The 21,581-nt window shown below is 41.0% G+C and overlaps 1 long non-coding RNA gene across 1 annotated transcript in view; it reads right to left on the reverse strand.

Annotated features, from left to right (window-relative positions):
• LOC128147377 (uncharacterized) overlaps positions 1–15,087 on the reverse strand; it is a 38,678-nt gene extending 23,591 nt beyond the window's left edge. Inside the window, exons 1-2 of the long non-coding RNA XR_008237010.1 lie at positions 14,977–15,087; positions 14,064–14,307 (exon numbers count right to left, since the gene is read on the reverse strand). This is a non-coding gene — a long non-coding RNA (uncharacterized LOC128147377). The remainder of the gene's footprint in view (positions 1–14,063; positions 14,308–14,976) is intronic.
• Positions 15,088–21,581: the final 6,494 nt, after the last annotated feature.

Consider the following 21,581-nt stretch of genomic DNA (forward strand, 5'->3'; position numbering starts at 1 on the left):
CACGATCCCAGGCCCATGGGTGACCAAGGCTCACAAACTAATAGCACAGTTATCTGCAAGGGCTGTTTGTTTTCATGACCATGTAAGTAATGGTAATATCAGCAGTTCATGGTTGCTGCTTCATCTCAGTGCCTGATTTCTTGTGACATGCGGAATAAGGCAAGGGAATACAGCAGTGTATAATTATCCTTCTCAATTCAAACACTGCCCTCCCAGGCAAGAGCTGAATCTTTCTTTTGGGAGGTAGGCTTTTTTGTTAGCAGTGGACACCCTGAAAGTACAGACACCCAGAAGCAGAAAGCAGAGCTTGTTTGAGCCAAGAGGGCAAATGACCCGCTGCAGTTAGAACCTGTTAAAAATGTAAAAGCAGTATTTTGCACATTACTTAAAGCAAAGAGGAAATAAGATTTCCACTTGGAGAATGGCACAGGAAAACAGAGTTTAACACTGATGGCAGGGAAAGCAAGTCTAGAGGGTTCACAGGAAGACAGCAGAAGGAAAGTGACTCTCTGACAGGGAGGAGGTTCCTCTCTGATGAACCACGCATCTGAAGTGAGCACAGGAGGCATGTGCCTCCCACAAGTCTCTTGTAGTTTCAGCAGTGGCAAAGTCATTAACCATGCTGGGGAAAAAAAGGCAAATATATTTTTTTGATATTTGCTCTGCTCATTCTCAGCAGCTCTGTCACTCAGCTTTCCAGAACACAGGGAATACAAGTAGTTCTCACCAGTGATTTTACTAAGAGATCACTCGGCATTTCAAGAAGCTTGCCTTTTTTTTTTTGGATGTGTGAAGCACTTTGGCCTCTTAGCTCCAACTGAAGGATCTATCTTTGCTCCTCAGCAGAAAAATCAGGTTATGCCCGCTTTAATGGAGGCTAAACAGCAAGTCATTGAGATGGAAGGTCTCAACCAGTCAGTTGCTGTAGTGGACATATAGAAAAGGACTACCAGCCTGATGGTCAGGGCACCCTCCTGGGAGGTGAGAAGCCAAGAGGCCAGCTCTCTCCCCAGCACACCATGGCTCCTGCTTATAACCACAGGGTGCTACAGAAAAGGTCAATGCTTTCTGGAGCCTTGAGACACAAAGCTCTGCTTGCTCCTCTACCATTGCTGCTCACAGGGCTGTTAGGGGACACCTCCTTTAGGCTGATGTTACAATGGAACTTGCTTTATATACTGACTGCCATTAAATCATACTGAACTGAGAACCTGCCAGTAAATCAGGAGGAAGATCTTGGGAGTACCTAGGTATGGTCTTCGGTTTTTCAGATTATGCAGCTCCACTTTATGGATACACAAATTGCAGAGTGTGAGTCATTAATATCCAATTTGGGGAAGTCACTGGAATGTAACTGCTGTGTAGGCAAATGAAAATATAAAGCTATCAGCAATATATTAATTTTGTAGTGCTCCACACGGAATGAGGAGCAGTAGTTTATAGATACAAAACTTCCTTGCCTAGAGGGGCAGCCTTCCTTTTATCTAGATTAATTCCTAAGAAAAGCCTAACACTATCTGGCACTTTTCAGATCAAAGTAATTTGCTTATTTGGAAAACTGAAGACAGTTTCGTAGTAGTGGCAAGTGAAAAGGCAGCCTGAGGAACCGAGGTACCAAATCCAACTGCTCCACCTGTCACTTTGCATTTCTCTGGAGAGCACTGTCACTTAAATCCCACTGTTCACTATCTCAGATACCATTCATGTTGTGCAAGGTACAGAAAAGACTTAACAGACAAAATTCCTCCTGTTGCTTTGTGAGCCATTGTTCCTGAAAACTATTGGTCTTCTTCCAGGGTGGGGGTAGCAAAGATTATTTTTTGACCGAGAAAGATTGATCTGATACGAACAAGTATCCCAGTATAGTCAGAGAACAACTAGAGATGCCAAGAGGAGAGGAGCCTTGCTTTGATTACATTTCATGGATCTGTACAAGCGATGGGTCAGGCAATGTCTTACTGAACATGAAAATTAAAAGGTTCTCCAAGGAAATATGAACTGAAATGCAATTGGGCTTTTTGCTTTTAATATCCTAGTGTTTGCCATCTGTTATTTGATGTTCTGAATTCTTATTTAAACCCTGTTTGACAAACAGAGCTTGATAGGAGAAAAATTAGAAGTTCAAAATGAACACATAAGCTCCTGTAGATGTCACATCTGTGCATCTTCATCTACACTGATCTTACCTAGTGGAGCACAAACCTGAGGTTGTCATTAAAAAAACTCATTAAGTGCAATATCCCACCTGAAGGGACGCTTTTGCTTACACATATTTTCCTGATATTTCAGAAGAAATCATTAAACTGTTTTACTTCTCATCCTAAAACATTGCAGAGGGCAGTTGTTTCCTTCTAAATCTTTACCATGCTGCACTTCAAGGATATTTCAGGAGCGCTTTATGCGGGCTTAAAAACATCTTCTAAGTATAGATACTTTGCTCAGAGTCTCCAGAGGAAATGGATGGCCTTAACATCCCTTGGTTCACCTGGAGAAGTGGTTCTACTCAATAACTCACAGAGAGAAGCCTGATTTTTTGTGTTAAGATTTCTTTGGGCCACATTTATTCCTTTCTGTACCTTTGAGTAAGGTTATTTTCTTATGCAAAAGGTGCCTGGAAATTCTGTCACAATATTGAAAATGAAGCATGATGCCAATGCAAAGTAAGAGTTTAGAGTAGTCTGGGAGTATGGGCAGAGATGGGAAAAGATCCCAGGTGAAAGCAGATCATTGGTAATTAGTGTCCACTATTGATCTAAAAGTTGTGAGTAGATTTGTATGTAACGGATTTGCATTATTTTGTGATTAAATCTGTTTTCAGACTAGCCCTACCCATAAAAAAATCTCCATCTGTTTGTTCTCTATAGATCCTGCTAGCTCTTCTCCACTAGTAACATGACATCCACTTTTCAATTATACCAAATCAATACAGGTTTATTACAGTGTTTCCATACAGGCTGATTACATGGTATCTACTACAAACACATACTTTTCTCCACTAATTCTTTGCCCAGTGTACATCAAAAGAATAAACGAAAATCCTGTCTGTATTAAAAAAAGCAACATCTTTCAGTACATACTGGTTTCTGCATGAGCACTGTCCAGACTCAGCTGATACGGCACATTTAAAAAGTATTGGCCAGCATACACAGAAGACCAGAAGTTTTCACTGCGGCTTTGCACACACTATACCTAGAGAGGCTGGTGTTTAAGAATGTATTATTCTGGTCATCAGGTCCCCTTAGGTCACCACAAGAGATTCTTCTATTTTAACAGAGATCCTATCTTCCTTATTTAAATGGGATTTAGTAATCCCAACCATCTTCTGCAAAGGGACAGATGCTTCATTCTTGCTTTCCCAACAGCTTAGTATCTCCATGAAATCCACTGTTTGTAGGGGAGAGGGGCAGTTTGTCATCAGCTGCTTCCTCTCCTTTCCCATGCCAGCTCTTGTTCTTGTTTTCCTTCTCACCTTCCTTCCACTATTTTCTGCAGGCCACCAGGAAGAAAGAGGATTACCCTTAAGAGAAGTCTGATGGCATGAACAGACTATACATTGGCCTGTGATGTGAAGAATTGCAGTATTTCTTCTTTGATCTTGCTTTTTGAGATACTTAAGTAGTCCTTGCACAAGGTTTGGTGCCAGCCTCCCCACCTCCAAGCACGGCAGCACCCAGCCAAGAGAACCCCAGACTGGGCTGGGAAAATGTGGGGGTGTGGAATTTTTTTGTTGTTGTTTTTTTTTTAACCCAGTCATAACTCCCTCACTGACTACCACATGGTCATGGTGTTTCACCCTGTTTCTCACTTTCTCATTTGACAGTAGGACAGGTAAGAAGGAAGAGCATCTCTCTCCCTCACTTTCTACATGTGTGCACAGCTCTGATTGCAGATGGGAATCTGTATGTATTCCTCCATTGTGCACTATTCTTCCTGTCCTATGTGGACATATGCAAGCTGAGGATGGAGTTAAAAAGTTCAGTTTAAAGTTGTTTTTTAGAGGATAGCTGTGGAGTAGATCATAGAAATTCTTTCCTGTGACTTTTTCTCAGTGCTATTTGGAAAGAAATACACATCCTTCACGTGCATGCTATTTACACTGCTTAGGTGTCTAGTGACACTATTACTCTCTGGTATAGTCAGTGCACGCTAGTAGAAATTTTCTCTTTAGGTAACTGCCCCACAAATTTCTGTGGCAGTGGAATCCTATGGCTTATGTGAAATATTAATAACGTCTTAAGAATGGAAAAGATTAAAAAAAACCCACATCAAGTAGCTAAGAACCTACTTTTTTTTGGTTCTTGTTTCAGGAAGATGTAACTCAGATTTATTTTAAATTAATACTTGGGTGCTTCATACTTCACTAAAAAGTACCAGGTTCTTCAAGAGAGCTGCCACACGATGATTGTTCCCTTGAGATGGTCACAGCTAAGCAGAGCTTGGCAGCCATCCAAAAGACTATTTTTATGCAGTGATGCAGTGTTATCATTAACCATCGCACAGTAAAAGCGCAAAAAAATCCTAGTCTGGCACATAAGAATCCCATTTTGGAAAAGCCCCAGTAACAGCTGTTTAGCAATGGTATTAATGTGAAAAAAAAACCAGAACCAAACCCATATGAATATCTAACTGTGGAGCTGGAAGCCCAAGCGAAGTCACCAATCCTGTATGATGATATTAATGCTCCCTCTGAAGGGAACTGTGCATTTTTCTTGCTTCATTTCCATTGTCTGTCTTTTATATTGGCTTAAAAAAATAATTTAAAAGCATTACTTTGAGGCAAAGTAAAGCTGCAACAAAATAAGAAAACGAGCTATTACTTTTCGTGAGAGTGAAATGGAATCTAACTAACAAAACCACACACAAGAGACGACCTTGTTTGTCTTACTCGTTTCTCCAACTTTGTCTGACTTAAGGAGCATGAAAATCAAATTTTTTTTGCCTGGTAACAAATAACCGACACCAGAAATCCTACGAGGGCTGTGAATGTCAAGGGAAATTGATAATGGACTGTATGAATTTCCCTAGTGGAACAGCACATCAATGACTCATTCAAATTGTCATCCAAGACCCCTAAAATTCAGACCAGTGGTAAACACTCTCACTCCCCCTCTCCAAGTAAGCTTGTTTGTGATTAGGTCCTCATTGCCCTTTCATCAACTTTGGGCTGACAGCCCACCAGGTATAATCCAGTTAATAACAGTAGAGGTCTGTCCATACCTCAGACTTCACCCTCAGTTGGGCATGCCCTTCTCATGCCCCTAAATACAAGTCTTGGACTTTACAGAGGGAAATGATATCGTTATGTCTCTTCATCGCTATCACTAACGCCAGCAGGATTTGTGCAAAGTTCTATGTGAAAAGAGAGCAAACAAATGGTGTAGGAAAAAATAATTTCTACCATGCATTTGCTACATAAGCTAAGAGGAAAGTACCTACTTTCTTTATATCCACTGCATTTGGTCAAGAGACTTCCAAACGTAAGTGAGCAAATCAGCCCCAGCGTGGACCAAACTGTCTGCAGATTTAAATCTTATTGATCTCCATGAAACCAGATACTGATTTTAGCAGTATCCTTGTCAGAGAGCTTCACAGGTTCAAATGAGATCACAAATGAGACCTGCATTTCCCAGAGCTGCCAGGGTTTGAATTAGCAAGGAACATAAACTCCAGTCGAAGTGACTTACATCCCATGGCAGACCAGAGGCAGAATCTGTGCTCCAGGCTGAGTCGTCGTGGAGCCTCACGAGGAGGAGGAGGGCAGAGGCTGGATGTGAGGCCCAGAAGCTGTATGAATTGCACACACTCAGCTGTTTGACTTGTTCTGGAGTTGCTGGGCTGTGGTGGGAGGAAGCTCCTCAGCCCCATGTCAGGCAGCCTCCATGAGGCAGATCTCATTTTCATTGGTGACTAGACTTCCCCCTTCTCCGCAGCCATACTCAAGAGATCAGACTTTCTGCTCCCTGAGGAACACAGACCTTGTCTCTGTGACCACAGCAGTCAGTGAGCAGGTAGAACTGGCTGCATTCAGTTCTCAGAGGACGATGTGCCTTCAACGACACAACCAGGACCATAATTTTCATAAAAAGCAGCAGACCTCAGTCCAGTTAGGGAAGAAAATCTGAACATAAAACTAAGTTTTCTTTTAGGAATAATCTCAATATTCTGTATTTGCTCAAATCCCTGGAAAAGCTCACCCTGCTGCTTTCATTTCCTACATGCCTACTGTGCATGCCTGCCATAGCCAAGAAAACACACTCACTACTTTATCTACTGCTTGCAGTTCAGGATCAAGAGTTACATTTTCCATCTACCTATTTATGTATTCAAGCAGCTTCTTAATTTTTATCAGTTGTTCCTGTGCACTAGGAAGTTGGGGATACTTTCAGTAGTGCTCCCAGCCCAAAATAAGCATCTAGATTATGAAAAGACATTAGTGTGCTTTGAAATTCAGACTCTTAGAGTAATACATCGACCACAATAAGGGTTTCTTTGCTTTTCAGTATTCTGCCACAATGACTTTAATATTTCTTTGATACTATGACTGACTAGATATTTGCCAGAGTGTTGGATACAGCCTCCAATGTAAATTGGGAGGAGGAAGAGGCTGTGTAGGCAGACACACAGGCTACAAAGCATGTCAAGCAACTTTGGACCAACGTACCTGCTGGTACACTGGGGAGGTCTAAACCTCCTTCACCCCCCTCCTACTCTTCTAGCGTTTCAAGATATATCGTTCTGATGAGCTCTGAGGGTAATGTTACAGAACACTGCAAAATAATATTCTGGGCTATTTCTGCAGTCCTTGTAATAAATGATGGATTAACAGGTAGCCCAGGAAGAGCCATTACAAAGGATTCAGCACCTATATATGAGAATGCCAAAGCTCTGTTTTACCTTTCCTTTCACTTGTAAAGGCAGATGCAAGTAACGCTGGGCAAGGCTGCTAGATGTCTTCATCTTGATTACTGCAAGATTCCCAATGCTGCACCTCAAGAAAAGCATAATGCAATATGTATGTACCATACACATGCACAGCACCTAATTATAGTGGCACTTCTCGTTAATACTTTCAGACCCTGTAGGTTATTTTCTGTGGGATTCTGCTTACAAATTCCCTTCGTCCTCAGCAGTGTCCTCTTATGCTGACAAGAGCTGAGAAAAGCTCCTGCTGTGTGCAGAATGCTAATAATTGCCCGAGTTATCAATCAAAACAGATGCAGACAAAAGTAATCAGCATCATCAGAACAACTCTATGATGCAGCAAGGAGGTATTTTGAGCTCTGCCCAAATGAATGGGCCAAACTGAGCGCTAGCTAGTGCCTGAGAATTACACTAATGTGATGTGACATTTGCTTTAAGCCAAGTCCTTCTGTTAACAAGTTTCAGAGTTCTCACAGCAAAGTCGCAGCTACTGTTTAAAGGTTCAGAAAAACTGCAGATGGCAGGTCAGAATAATAGCAAAAGTAAAAAGAAATAACAGTGAAATGCCAGGGAAAAGGAAATCAGAGCAAGAGAAGTATAACTTTCTAGGGGTTTTGCATTCAAAAGAGTCTAGAGGAGTGTGTTTCTGCAGACGTATCTTAAGGAAGCTGACTCAGTCACTCATCTGGACCAACACTTCACTTCAAACATGTCATCTGTCCTCATGCTTTACTGCTTAGCTTGATCAGGCAGTACTTTGCATGTTGTAGCAATTCTTTTCTGTATGCAGTAAGGGAAGACTTATATCTTCCAACTAGTCATTTAAACAACCCATCTTTTAACAGGAGCCATCAGCCATTTAGAAAGCATCACATCAATTTGGGCAGTGCAAAGATCTTCAGGAGCCAGATCTCTGAGGCATCAAGCAAAATGAAAATAAGTTTATTTAACTATTGATTGCCTTCCTTAAACATTCTGTGTTTTGTTGTCTCAGATTACAGCATTTTGCTTTGTCAGGGGCCACTACACAGTACTAGTCTCATCAGGTAGTAATTTATCTGTCTTGTCCCAGACATAGTTGCATTCATGTTTATGGACTTAAAAATAAAATAGTTAATTCAAGTCTGTGTTAGCTTAGTTGATTCAGTAGAAGTGGCTCTCAAAAAACATAAGCTGTTCCCAGGCTGGCTGTTAAAAACTTTAGCAACCCCTGAGCCCCACTGCTGCCTCTCCCTGGTGGCCACGCTGGCCATGGCTGGCTGGACCACTGTTCCCCCAGTCTGTAGAGCTTCTTAGGCTTCAGCCTGAGTGTCTCCTGTGTCAGGAGCAAGTGAGGGAAGAGCAGAAATAGTCCTTGCTGATCTCGGTCCCCCTATTGCCATCACAAAGTTCCTTGTCCTGCCTCCATATCATTAATTTCACAGCTCTTTTCTCGTTAAATGTGCAAAATGGTTTTTAAAGCCATTTTTAGGATTAACCCCCTCCAACTTTAATGGAAACCTATAACTAACGACAGGATTCTTACACATTTGGGTACTGCATCTCTAGAGAGCTTGAGGATTTAGCTAGACACTGTCAAGGTATCTGAAATCCTCTTCTCTTTGTATCGTTTATAATAGCTCCTAGTAAGGATGTAAAGGAAATTTTCTTTCTCATTTCAGACTGGATTCTTTCCCTACGTAAGTAACATCACTGACATCAATAGGTTTACCTATTGGGGTAATCATCTCTTCAGGCACGGTATCCTATTTTAATCTCCTTTACTCTCTCCGAATTACTTATTCACCTTTGTTAGTGCAAGACCACTCTCACCGATATAATGACACCATAGAAAAAAAAGAGTAATTTAATGCCTGTGTGCTTGCAAGTGTACATATACACACAAATAAAAGTAAAGAAACACTACCAAAACCAGGCATAGAATTTAGATACAAAGAGTGGAAAAAATTTACACTGGTCCCACTAAGCCTACGTGTCCTGCTTTAGTCATGACTTGTAGGTAACAAATGCCAGTAAGAGTACTTTGCTCTTACTGTAAAAAGTCACCAAGGTGTTTTTTTTGTTATTTGGTTTTTTTACATATGGTACTCCAGCTGGCGTGACATTCAGAGCCTAGCAGCTGAATTGAAAGGGGGACAGGAAAGACAGGTACAAAATGTCAGGCCCCTGATGACAAATACATGAAATTTAAAGAAAAGCAAATTCATACATTTTATAAAAGCTAAGTGCAGCTCTGCCTAGTGTCACATGAAACTGTACATTTGCATTTTCCCATTTGCAGATATCGTCACTTCTGCACTCATTTAGTGGGTACAACCAGCATATGACAAGTCCAGACAGCAACAAGCTGGTCTGCAGATTTTCCCAGGCTTCTGCAAAAACCTGGAACTATGAAGCACAAATCAAGCAAAGGCAAAAGAACCTGAGAAACCAATGCAAGGCTAAGCAAGCTGTTTAATGTGCAGTTTCCAATTCCCTGCTCTGCCTATTGGAAAGGGTCCAGCAGCCATGCCCCCCACCAGCAAGGTTGGCTGCCTTGCAGGAACATGACAGATGACTCCATTTTGCAACGCAATGCTGAGGAAATGTCTTTATAGGCCCTGAAGAACCTTAAACACTAGGGCTTGCCTTCAGCCAAGCAAGCAAAAGTCCTTCTAATTATGCATATCTCCATTTAGTCTCCTCCTCACCACCTGTAATGAAAGAGTGACTAGGAAATGCCCTATCACTTTAAAGGAACATTTGCTTTTTATATCATTAATTCATTTAGTCAGTTATTCACACAGCACTTAGAAGACATAAAGATATAAGACCTTAAGGATGTTTGTCATTATAAAGTGTAATATAAAGGTGACACCAGTTGCATTCAGTTTAGCATTTGCCAAATACTTCTGCCTTAAATAGGTGCTAGAGGTGCATGTGCTGTCCCATTTGTCCAGCCAAAAAGGAAGAGTGACTCTACAGTCATGCTACTGCACAGGTTCATGGAAATAACTCCATTTAGGATTATAATCTGACCTGACTGGCGAGGGGGGTGCAACAGGTCCAAAAGGAACTGTGACCCTGCTGTGCAGGAGAGGCCTGAGGAAGATCTCCCTGAATCCTCCTTGACAGTGAAAAAGCCTGTCACTGCTTTCAACATGCAGTGTCTTGGGCATCTCAAGGATTTGTGGTGGTCACCAAAGGTGCTTGTGGAAAACAGTCCTTTTCTGAGCAATGTTAACTGAACAAAAGAAAACAAAAACCAAACAAAAACCCAAAAGCAAACACAACCGCTTAAAACACTACAGCTCACCTTTAAGAATAAAAAAAGATTTTGATTTTGCAGTAATTCAGAGTGAAACGGTAAAGAAGCATCATTTTGTGTCTTAGTTTCTCAGTTTCTGTTTCAGACATTTAAGCATTTTTAGTACCCAAACCGTGAATTTTAATATGATTCAAGACTTAAAAATATTTTAAGTCTAAACTGTTAGATTTACACTATTTATACTATAAATCTCAGATCCTGACTATCAAGTACAACCATCAAAGTGCTACTCGCATATCTCATTCAGTGGATAGCTTAAAAAATAACTTGCGTTAGCTTCCAAGAACTTCAAAATTACTTGGGCAATTTCTGGACCAACAGGAAAAAGGCAAAATTTGTCAGATAAATGATTCATTGTGAATAATTCCCCTTGTTCTGCCAGAAATACAGTGGCAAAAAAAATCCCCTCATGCAGAAAGCTTATGTGCTGCCCAGGTTGTGCTCTAATATGCAACACTATTTGTCTGATAGTTTTCATGGGCACTAAATGAATTCGGAAGTGGAAAGGAAAAGAGAAAGGAGGTGACTTCTGACAAGTTTTGGAAGCCAAAAAAACCAGAGAAAAATAGCTCTCTAGTATGTGTAAAAGAATATCTGTTACTTCAAGATTACCAATCCCAAAACAGACTAAAAATATAAATGTCTTCTTGTTATATTTTGAATATGAGAAGGAACAATCCATTACATTCTTGATTCACACTGTAATCCCACTTTACCCTCACAATTACAGTCAGAAAATAAATTATGCATAGCTAAAATGTACGCAGGAAAACATCCAAGGGTAAGGAGGTATTATTTATTGCAGTCATCAGGCAGGCTGTGGATGCAAGCCAATGATATTGCACAAAAGAAGCCTCCGTTAATGAGCAAAATCACAAATGCCACCTCTGCTTGGGGTCTCTCTAACTGGAATCACCAGCTTGGACATTTTTAGGTAGCTGCCAACCTGCTCTCCCCTGCCAAGACACAAACCCTTCTGGCTGCACAGAAAAGCAGAACTTTAAGAGGAGCCCCTGGGTCTTTGAATCAGCCGCAGTTAAGCAAAGCACGCCATGATCCTGACTGCTGATGTAGGCACCTGTATCTCTAAAAAAAAGTCACCCTTTCGGTACATCACCTGTGGAGGAAGGGACTGTCCACTGCAGCAGAGAGCACAGTAGGACCTTCTTCCTCCCCTGCCAAGAACACCCCATGCTCAGTTTCTCCTTCTCCAGGCAGCTTTTGTTCTTGTAGCTGCTACTCCTCCAGCAGTCAGCTCTTAGAGGGCCTGAGCTGTATTTTTCCCTGGTTGGTACCTCTCATATCAAGACTTGAGCTACAGCACAGTCATAAGGGGTAGACAAAAACAACAGAAACAAAACTTGCTCTAATATCATAGGGTATTTATAAGGGATATATTGGAGAAAGACAGTCTATAGCTGTCTAGAAGACAAGCTAAACAGCTTCTTTATTCAGTGCTACGTTGCCAGACCATCACAGTGTGTAGCCCCACTGATGTGACATTAGAATTACCCTGAATTTTCACAGGTGCTTCTGAAAGCCTAATCTAACCAGAGCTCAGCTGGCCCCACCGCCTGCACCCTCAACTCACCTCTCCTGCCCCTCAAAAGGGAAAACCACAAGCACAAACAACTTCTTTCCAATTACCTTGCAAGGAAGGGGCTCCTCAGAGAGAACAGAGCCCATTCTAGCCACTGGCAAGCTTGCACATCAGCACTCTGGCTTCTCAGGGTCCATCTGCCCTGAAGATCAGGAATTCCCCATTTTTTTCCTGCCTTGAAAAAAAAAACCCCTCCACATGCTGAAATTTAAGAGCATATGCATTCATCCCATTTTCCTTCATATACATAATTGCCCAACTAGGTTAGAAAAACAGATCACATTGAATGAGATGCGTTCATTGGAGTGTTCTAAAGAACAAGCCACAGGCTTTGTTCACATAGATCCTCACAGGTTTTGCTTCCAAGAAAGATGCACTCTGTTTGTGTAAATGGGAAAGCTAGTCCCCAAGTCACATGAAACATGCAAGTAACTGACATTCCAGGAAGTTTAAACCACTATTAACATTCGTAGCTCACCCTAACACAAAGTGGTAAGCAAGATATAAGTATTAAAGCAGTCTAGGAACCACAAAACATCATTAAACCAGAACAAGCATTAAATTCCCTAATTTTCTGCTTTTTGTTATAAGATGTTACTTTCCTTCAAAGTTGAAAAATGTAGTAGCTCTTTGAAGTCCTGACAGTCATTATTCTTAAAAAATTCCCTGCTCCTTTTTCTAATTGCTTTTTTATTCATGAAAAGTCAATTAAAACCCCACAGATTGCATTAGCAGTATTTCTAGGTTATCTGGCCAGTACAGGGAAATGGTTTGGATATTGTGTCACTCTCTTTTATTACTTGCCTGCCATCCATTGTTCAAAAAATAAAGTCCATTAAGCCCAACAATTCAAAGGAGCAACAATTGTGGATATCAATCTTTTTGTCCTCATCATCCCACCTCTTTTACGTATCATTAAATCTTCCATGCCTTTAACATGTAGGCACACTATTACAGACAAACTACAGCATAAAAGTAATGCTTCTGAAATAAAAGCATTACAGTAGCTATTCCCACCAAATTTTTGTCTTTTTTCTAACAAAGCTGAAAATTTTTGAGGAGAACAGAATTTTTCACCTCAATACTTTCTGATAGTCAAAACAGTATAATTTTGTTAAAGGGTTTGTGTGAAACATTTATCAGCATCTCCATGAACAAGCGACAGAATTCAAACATAGATGTTTCTTCTGGGAGATGTGTAGGCATGAAAAAAAATAACATCCTAAAATAATTTTTAAAAGCTTGTTTTTGTGCACAGCTGGAATAATTAATTTCATGACTGTTAATTTCTGAAGAAATTTTTTTTAAAGAGATTAAATATTGCCAAAGAACATGTTTTTGATGAAGATGTTCCTTCCACCTGGTTGTGAGCACATAAAGGAAGCCAATAAAAGTATTTTCCCAGTTTGTTTCCCATTTTAATTGGAACAACCAACATGATCCAGAGGCAAAAATGAAATTGATCTCTGCCCAAAGGAGTTTGTGATCTATGGCTCCATCTACTAAGAAACATTACCTAAAAAGTTTCAAGACACAAGGTTTAATAAAATAGATCCTCTGAACATTTCGTTGGTGAAAAAAAATACATTCAACATTAGCAAAATGTAGTGAACGCAAGAAAAGATATTTTCAAAATGAAACCTACCGATTTTCTTATTCTAACTTCTTCACAATTTGTATCAATTTCAACTTGAAATAAAAATAAACACCATTAAAAGCACACCATATAAAGAAATACTATGTTTCAGGCCGAATGAAGTTTGAAACACTTTTTATGTGGAAAAGGTTTGAAAACATTCCTTGATGTTTTCTGAACGAGCATCTATTATTTAGACATATACACAATGAATTTTCTCAGATTTAGGTAGCCTCAAGTGAATTTATACAATCCCAGAGTACAAGTTAGTAAATAAAGAAAATATGACTGAAGGGAGGAACTGGACAATTCTTTTCCAGCAAAAAAATAGCAAAGTTTACTCTAAAACATTTTTAGGACATAGCAGGCAAATAGGGACTATCTCTGCTTTCAGACATGATTCAAGTAAATTGTTTCCACTAGTGGAGGAAGGGGAGAAGAAATTTCCTTAAAGTGTTTAAAATAATTTATTTCTTTAAAAAGTACAGTTTGCATGGTGCTTTCCATTTTAAAAGTGATCTGTTTCAAGAAAAGAGAAAAAATGGCAGTACTACACTTCAGCTTTCACACTTTCCAATAGCACCAAAGCAATTTTGTACCTTTTGGAAAGGCAGATGCTGATGGTATTGGCTCCACGCTGAAAAGGGCTTCTCCACAGAGGCCTCTCAGGATGAACATGTTACACAAGGCAAAAGAGAGGCTAAAGCACCACTGCTGATGGTTTCACTCTTGCAAGCATGAGTTTCTGCCATGAGTCAGATTTTGCTGCAGGTGAAAGCCTTTGAAGAATAGCAGGCTTCCCAGGGTGCTCTCTGACCACCTCATTTTAGCACAGGTGACTACCTGTAATTAAAACAAGGACAATTAAAATGTCCACTTAGGATGTGGCCTAATTCCTCCTCCACCGAGACCTGATGCAAGGGCCTGGGCATCTGCTGCCTCCCAGCAGCTCTGTAACGCTGATGTCAAAACCAAGATGCTGGTGTGAAGAAGCAAAAATGTGATAATCAGTTTGAATTACTGTCTAAAGCTTGTCATTTCTACTCCCAATCTTGCAGAGAAATCCACATAGTCAGAGTTCACACCTTAAGGAGAGCTCCTTGCAAGAGGGGTGAATTAATTCCTGCCATTCTCTGTTCTCTAAACCCCAGTGAGTAACATCTTTCCCTTTATTCATGTCTCCAGAGACTCTTTTTTGCCAACTCTCTTCAACAATACATTTTAAGACATCCAAACAAGTAGCCATGCTTTCATCCCACCCCATTTAAAGCCAGATGCTACTTCTAAACTCCCATTAATCTGTTGTGCAGGGAGGTGTCCGTGAGCATCTCCTCTTCTGCAGGACGGCTGCAGCCCCTCAGCGCGGCGCTGCGAGGAGCGCACCGCAGCACTGCACCACACCGCGCAGCAGTGCAGCGCAGCACCGCAGCGCAGCACCGCACTGCCTGCCTGGGACTCTCAGGCAGCTGTGCCAGGTTTGCAGAGCAGCACGCAGCAAACGAACAGACATACCGGCTTTCCATTCAGTAGGGGCTGCTATGCTGCAGCAACAAGCTATATTTGCAAGTCAGACTGTGCTCTCCAAGTTGTATATTTTATTACCTTTTGTTGTTGCTCTTTTACATCCACGGACAATCTGGAAAATAACGGGGGAATTTCCTCCAGCCTGTGCTATATTTAGGGCTCATGTGCTGGAGACATCAGCTGTTAGCTGAGGCCACCTAATTTTGTGCTGCATAATGCCCTTACAGCAGAGGAATGGGATCCACTCAGAATTCCTTGTAATGCTCTTACAAATTTCATTTGCTTGTAAATTTAGGCAAGCAGCGGATGTACTAGATGCCAAAGTGCTCTGTGTCACTGCGTATCTGCTCTACAATCAACGGCAGAGGTGTCCATCTCTGCCTGCCCAGGCTCAGTTAAAAAAGAGAAATCAAATGTGGTTTTGCCATTATCTCCCCTGACTCTCCCCCTACTCATTAAACAAATGTGAGTTTTAGCCACAACATAGGCACAAACTACAGATGTAGCAGTTTTGCTGTTTCTCGAAAAGCAGTTTTGCAGCCGCGCCTTGGAATAGCCTCTCTTGCTTATGAGCATGGCAGAGTAAATAAGCCAGCTGTTTTGATGACGATTTTTAGTTCCCTACAAAACCCAGTTTGCTGGGCTGGCAAAATCACGTCACATATCTCTGACGTGCTTTTCCTTTCCTTCATGGCTTTTCAATGTGCCCTCCAGTGCCAGGCGAGCTGTAGCAAGCACTCCCCTGCAAGCTCTGTTTCCTGATAAAGGCTATTTACACCACACAGAGCAGGCAGGTAACAGGGGTTCCAGGCTTGCCCACAAGCTCCTGGAAAACAAGGCTGCTTTTTTTAGGGCAGCAAAATAAATGCCCTACTTAGCTACAGCAATGGTGTACACAGCAAATGCAAGGCATCCTAGTGCCGAGGTAGGATGTGGGCTTGAAGCTTTCACAGAGGTGGGATCTTCTCTTCTGCCCCTCTAAAAGCCTTGCGGCACTGTGCAGAACTATCTGCTCCCTCTGAAAGCATGTAGCAAAGGCAGTGCTGTGCCACACCAAGAGATATAGGGTCCCAGCTCCCACTTAGCCCAGCCCTCAGTGACAACTAAGAGCTTCAACAGCTGTCTCTGAGTTTCATCCTACCCACGTTTCATACCATTTTTCTTCCAATCTTGCTCCCTTGCCCACGGATCAACAGCCCTCACACTTATTTTACCAAAGCAGGAATGCTGGTTTCATAGGGTTTTTAGAAACCAGTTCTATTAGTGTCTTAGGGACATTAAATCCTACGTGTTTCTGCTACACTAGGACCTTCAGAGAAGCAACTGTACTTGTTAGTGTTGGCTATGCCTTCAGCTTCCCCATTATCAAGTAGGAGATCAATTAGCACAGATTTTTGTCACTTTCCAAAATTCATAGATCACAGCAGTTTATTCTATTAGATATCAGTACTCTAACCTTTCCATTACAGCCTAAAGGATGGGCTTTATGCAGTCACAATAAAGATAAATGACAGCTATATTTGTTACTGTAGTTGAGATTTTGAGGAAAACTTTGTTGCAAAATGGCATCTGGAGAAAAACTGCAATAAACCAGATGTATTCTTGAAGACAGATACAGATATAGATAAGGATATATTCATATCAAAAAGATCCTCTGATGAAGTCAGTAAAGATGGTATCAGTCAGAGAAGAACTTGTGCTTTTGTGCTGAAGAGATGAGTAAGGAATTCGTAGATCAGGCAAATGAGGAGTGAATAACAATGAGTCCAGCTGGGAGCTACAAAGAGCAGTCGTTATGGAAATGGTCTCTTTGTGGCTCTGTCAGTCAAGGTCATCAGAAGCTCTGCTTTAAGGTTCCTGAGCTTAAGAAATACATCACTGACCACTCCTTTGCAAGGAGGAACAGCTACAAAACCTAAATCAAAATGGTGGGAAAAGAGCAATAAAGAACCAGGAGTGAGACTGGTTCAGAAAGGCTTCCGCTGCAGAACACAGGGAGCAGAAAGCCCCAGGCGGTGTGCACTGTCCTGGGAAAAGATCCGGTGGCCAACAGAGAAAAGTGTTTGGGGGTGGGTTCTGCAGTCACATCACTGTCTCATACGCTCTGTAAGAAGTGCCAGCCTAGCCTTCCTGGAGAAAGAAAACTGCTTCTTTCTGCAGAGAGAACAATAACTTCTGTGCAATTCTCAAGTCTTAAAACTCTGACCCAGTCCTAGACATGCCTGGAAAGTTCACAGCCTCCAAGTCTTTTTAAACCTTGGCTGTTCTAGGAAACAATGATTTGTCCTTATGGGTGCCACAACCAACTATGGCCTGTGTGATAAACCCCTTTGTCCAACAGAAGATACAGGATGTAATTCATGTCAGGCAATGAACACCTGCAAAGTTATGTCTGCTATGGTGTTGGCACTAATCTGAGCTGGTTTTTTAACTGTGACCTATGGGTGAAAAGCTGTGCATTCCCCTACTCTGAGCTATCCATTTGCTCAGATTCAATATTTTAAGTTCCCCGTGGTCTTGGCATTCATGCAATATTTAATGGATGTGTACAGTGCTTTGTGGATCACAGTGTGTCATGTATTTCCGCAGAAATGCTGTAAACCATGACCACATGAAAGATCTAGCGCCATGCTTGTAAAATGCACGTTTCTATTGCATGTAATTAGTTATAAACCAACATGTCTTACTGCAGAGAGACTAAGAGTGCTGCAACCCCTCTGAAGCATTTACTGCAGTTTAAGTCTATCTGAGTATTGTGGAGTCACCACCGCCAAACTGACAGGTCATTGCTTGACATTTTGTTTAAGTCTTACATACCAATAAAGGACTTCTAATAAGTCACACCAACATCCATTCTAGCTCACAAGAAAGGGGTTAACAACTACAGTTGTATTATGGTTACATTTTTACCACAAATCAAGTAGGCTGTTGTTCCCATTCAAATTAGTAGGAATTCAGACATTGACTTAAACTAGAAGCAGAATCAGGAAATGCAGATTTTTAGCAGAAAACAAAATCTCTCCAAAAGCAATTTTAAGGTGCTGTGATTATTCCTTCATGTTCTTATACCCTTTTTGATTATGATCATCACTAGCTCTGGGCAGCTGAAACAGGATTTGGTCAACATCTTCTGTTGTAACAATCTTTGGAGGAAATACAGGACTTGGAATAAATTTTTTATTTTATTGTACTGAAAAGCGTGTGCTTCCATGGAAAGTTTAGATTTCAAGTGAAAGCTATTTTGCCCAAACCAAATTTTTTCAGCCAGACATCTTCAAATTTTTGTTGTTACTGTTTTTGTTGGGTCTGACCAAACCAAGTTAGCATACTTATTCAGTGAAATTAAACTACAAAATTCTGTTAGTATGTGCAAAAAGATCCTCTGAAAAAATCCCAGGTTTTGTTTGGTTTTTGCTACTATATAGACAACCCCCCATATAGATGCATTTAATTCCTTTCTACGGGGCACTGTGTCAAATGATAGTCCTACTGCTGACATACCTTTCCCTGTATCTATGCTTGGTTTTGTGTTTCACTGTTTTTAATTAGCCATAAAAATTACACATTTTTGTAGCAAGAATAATTTGGTTGTGGCTTCCAGGAAAGACAGCCTACGACTATCATCACAAAATAAATAGTGCCTGGGTAATGAAAATGTACAGCTCCATGGGTGAGGCATGCCATTACATAGCATCACAGAGAGTTTGCGTGAATCGGCACACATTAGTCAGCCATGGGGGATGCCTTGATAATGCTGACAAGAGGCTGCCCACAAATGCTGCTTGTACCACGTGGCTGGGCAGGGATGAACTGTGGGGGGGTAAGTAATGAAAAGGAATAGAAGGGAAGAGCTACAGCTCCTTTACTGTTGTCCCTGTAAATCCACCTTTATATTAGTTCCCAAATCAACACAGTAGCTGTAATTGAATTATTTTTAATTTGTCACCTTAGTTCAGTTATGCCAAAAAACCTGTTCTTGGTCTTAAGTACTGACAGGTGGTTGCTGCAGTGAAGTAGTACATTGTAGGCAAGAGGGCAACCAGTGCAGAATGAATTTCTCTGTCTCTGGACTGAAGGGACAAAATCCTTTCTTCCAGCAGGATTTAGCTGTCTACGGGTAATATTTTACTCTCTGCGCTCCATGCAGAGAAAATACGAAGCAACATTAATTCCCCCTGCTGCTTTATCTATGTGCAGACTCCATTTTCAAAGTGCAAAGCAGCACACAAAAGAAAAAACAGGGAGCAGCAAAACTCTTGGAGTTAGTAAAGAATGTGGTGGCAGAAAGAAAGGAAAAATCAAAATCTTCGTTACATCCCCTTATGACAAAAACCTCTTACACTGGTTGCTGGGGAAAAACCTCACTAAACAAAAACCACTGGCTTGATACTGTCACAGAAAGAAATTCCCACAGCACGCGTGCTATAACAAACCCAATTTTTATACAGTACAGGAACGTTAATAGTATACTTAGTGAAAATGTATACATTGCATTTGGCCACAGTATTTTCTGCAGTACATGACAGGGTACTAATCTACCTCTTGTAACAGCAAGTGCTAAACACAGAAGATTTTTGTCACCCAAAGCCACTGCAATAGCTAATAACACAGCAGAAGTATGAATACTGATGCAAATCTTAACTGTAAGAAGCTATTTCCAGTCTGCAAAAGAGAGTGAAGTACAGAAGAGCTAACGAGGGTCATTACTGGGATGTCATGCTAGCCTTCTGCTAATCTTCTTACAAAGCTTTGTCAGACAGGTTTTTCTATTAGACAGCTGGCTCATCTGGCAGGCTAAACCAGAATTCAGCTCCTGCTTTCAGTATTGTGAGTTCAGATCCTGGTTTCCTGTATGGAAAGATCCCTCTGAGGATCTTTCCAAAGGAAATAAGCACATAATCCCCCAGGACGTTCCCACAGCCCTCCCCTGCTCAGGCCTTCCAGCACTCTGGGCAAGAGGACGGGGGGTGTGTAAGGAATCACAGACCAGCTATGCTTATTATAGCATAAACATCCACCAGATTTGCTGCTAGGGATCCCAGCAGCAACTCTGTTGGAACTGGCAGTAGGGAGGACAAAACTGTCTTGACAGAGTTTAGGAGTGTGTCAGCTCCCATCCACTGGAGGCCAGTCAAGTGACGTAAACCTTTACTAACTTCTTAGAGAAGCTATGTCCTCAGACATAAAGTACCCACAGAAGCATACCCATAGGATGATGGCTATTTGATGACTATTAGCAATGATGCCATTTGATGCTAAATAAAACTTAGGCCATATAAAACATGGTCATATAGCTGTGGAAACTGAGATCTCTTCCCCCTGCAGTAAAGGATCATGTAATTAATTAATGCAAGCACTAATTAAAATTTAAATAATTGATAATATTATTACTAAAGAACCATATATAGCAATGTCAAGATGCCTAGAAAAATCTGGCAGTAATTGAATTAACCACGTCTAAGGAGTAGCACTAAGCAATCTTCCGACATGCATACCCAAAACAAAAAATGCCTGGCCCAACAACATCTGTAACAGAGGAATTAGTGCAAGAAAGAACAGAATAATGTTAAATAAGAAATAGGGTCACATGGCCTGAAGTTCTTCATCAGAAGAGCCACAAGCAACTCAGCTGCATGAAATGAAGGTAGCAATTTGTGCCATGCAAAGCAGTGGAACAGATGAGGACTATAATGAGAGGAAAGAACTTTTTATAACATTTGAAATGGAAAGGGAACTTTAGCTGTGGATTTCAAATGAGCGTAAAAGCACTCTGTCCATTACTTTAGGTCTTTAATCATCAGGTAGTGCTGACAACCAGCCTACACAGCAACAAGGTAGAGCTAATGCCTAAATCATCTGGAGGAAGGGAGGACACAGCAACGGACAGAGGGAAATAACTAACAGGATGTTGGCTTGGTGTGTCTGTTAATGAGAGGCCAAAGCAGAGAAATTCCACAAGCGTCATGTTGTTTGAAGACCACTTCAATACTGGCCAAAAGCTAAGAACACTCACTGGCCCCCAAAGCTCTTGTGTCTCTCTGAACGCTTTGCCTCTGTTCAGGAATTACTTACTTCACCTGCTTTGCATCCAACAGTTTCTTTACTCTTTTCTAACATCAGAAATCTGACGGTGAAACCTCTTTCACTTGTCTGCAAGGCTCTTTCCCTGTCTGACATTCATAAGTGATTATAGATGGAATGAAAGCTCTTAGGAGTGGGGAGAGGTACAAAAAATTCTGTTATTGGTGATTATCAGGAACAATTTACATGGGAAGTTAGAGCAGTGCTGCTTAAACCCAGGCTCCTGTTGCTATTAAAAAGAATAAATATTTAATAAGCTTCTGTTTTCATTAATGTTATGACATTAAGGCTGCTTGCCACCAGGTGAATACTAATAGACAATCTTTAAGCAAATGAGGCCGTCTTTCTGTTAATTTTAATATATGACAGAATAAAGCATGCTATCTTATTTTTCTATTTTGTTAAGCAGAAGCTTCACTGCAGGCTCCTTGCTTCAGCAATTGAAAGCATTTAGTTTTATTTGGTACCCTTTCCCTTTATGGTTTTCTTTGGAGGAAAATATTTTATGATAA

The sequence above is a fragment of the Harpia harpyja genome, chromosome 10, assembly GCF_026419915.1.
Source record: "Harpia harpyja isolate bHarHar1 chromosome 10, bHarHar1 primary haplotype, whole genome shotgun sequence".
Classification (NCBI taxonomy): domain Eukaryota; kingdom Metazoa; phylum Chordata; class Aves; order Accipitriformes; family Accipitridae; genus Harpia; species Harpia harpyja.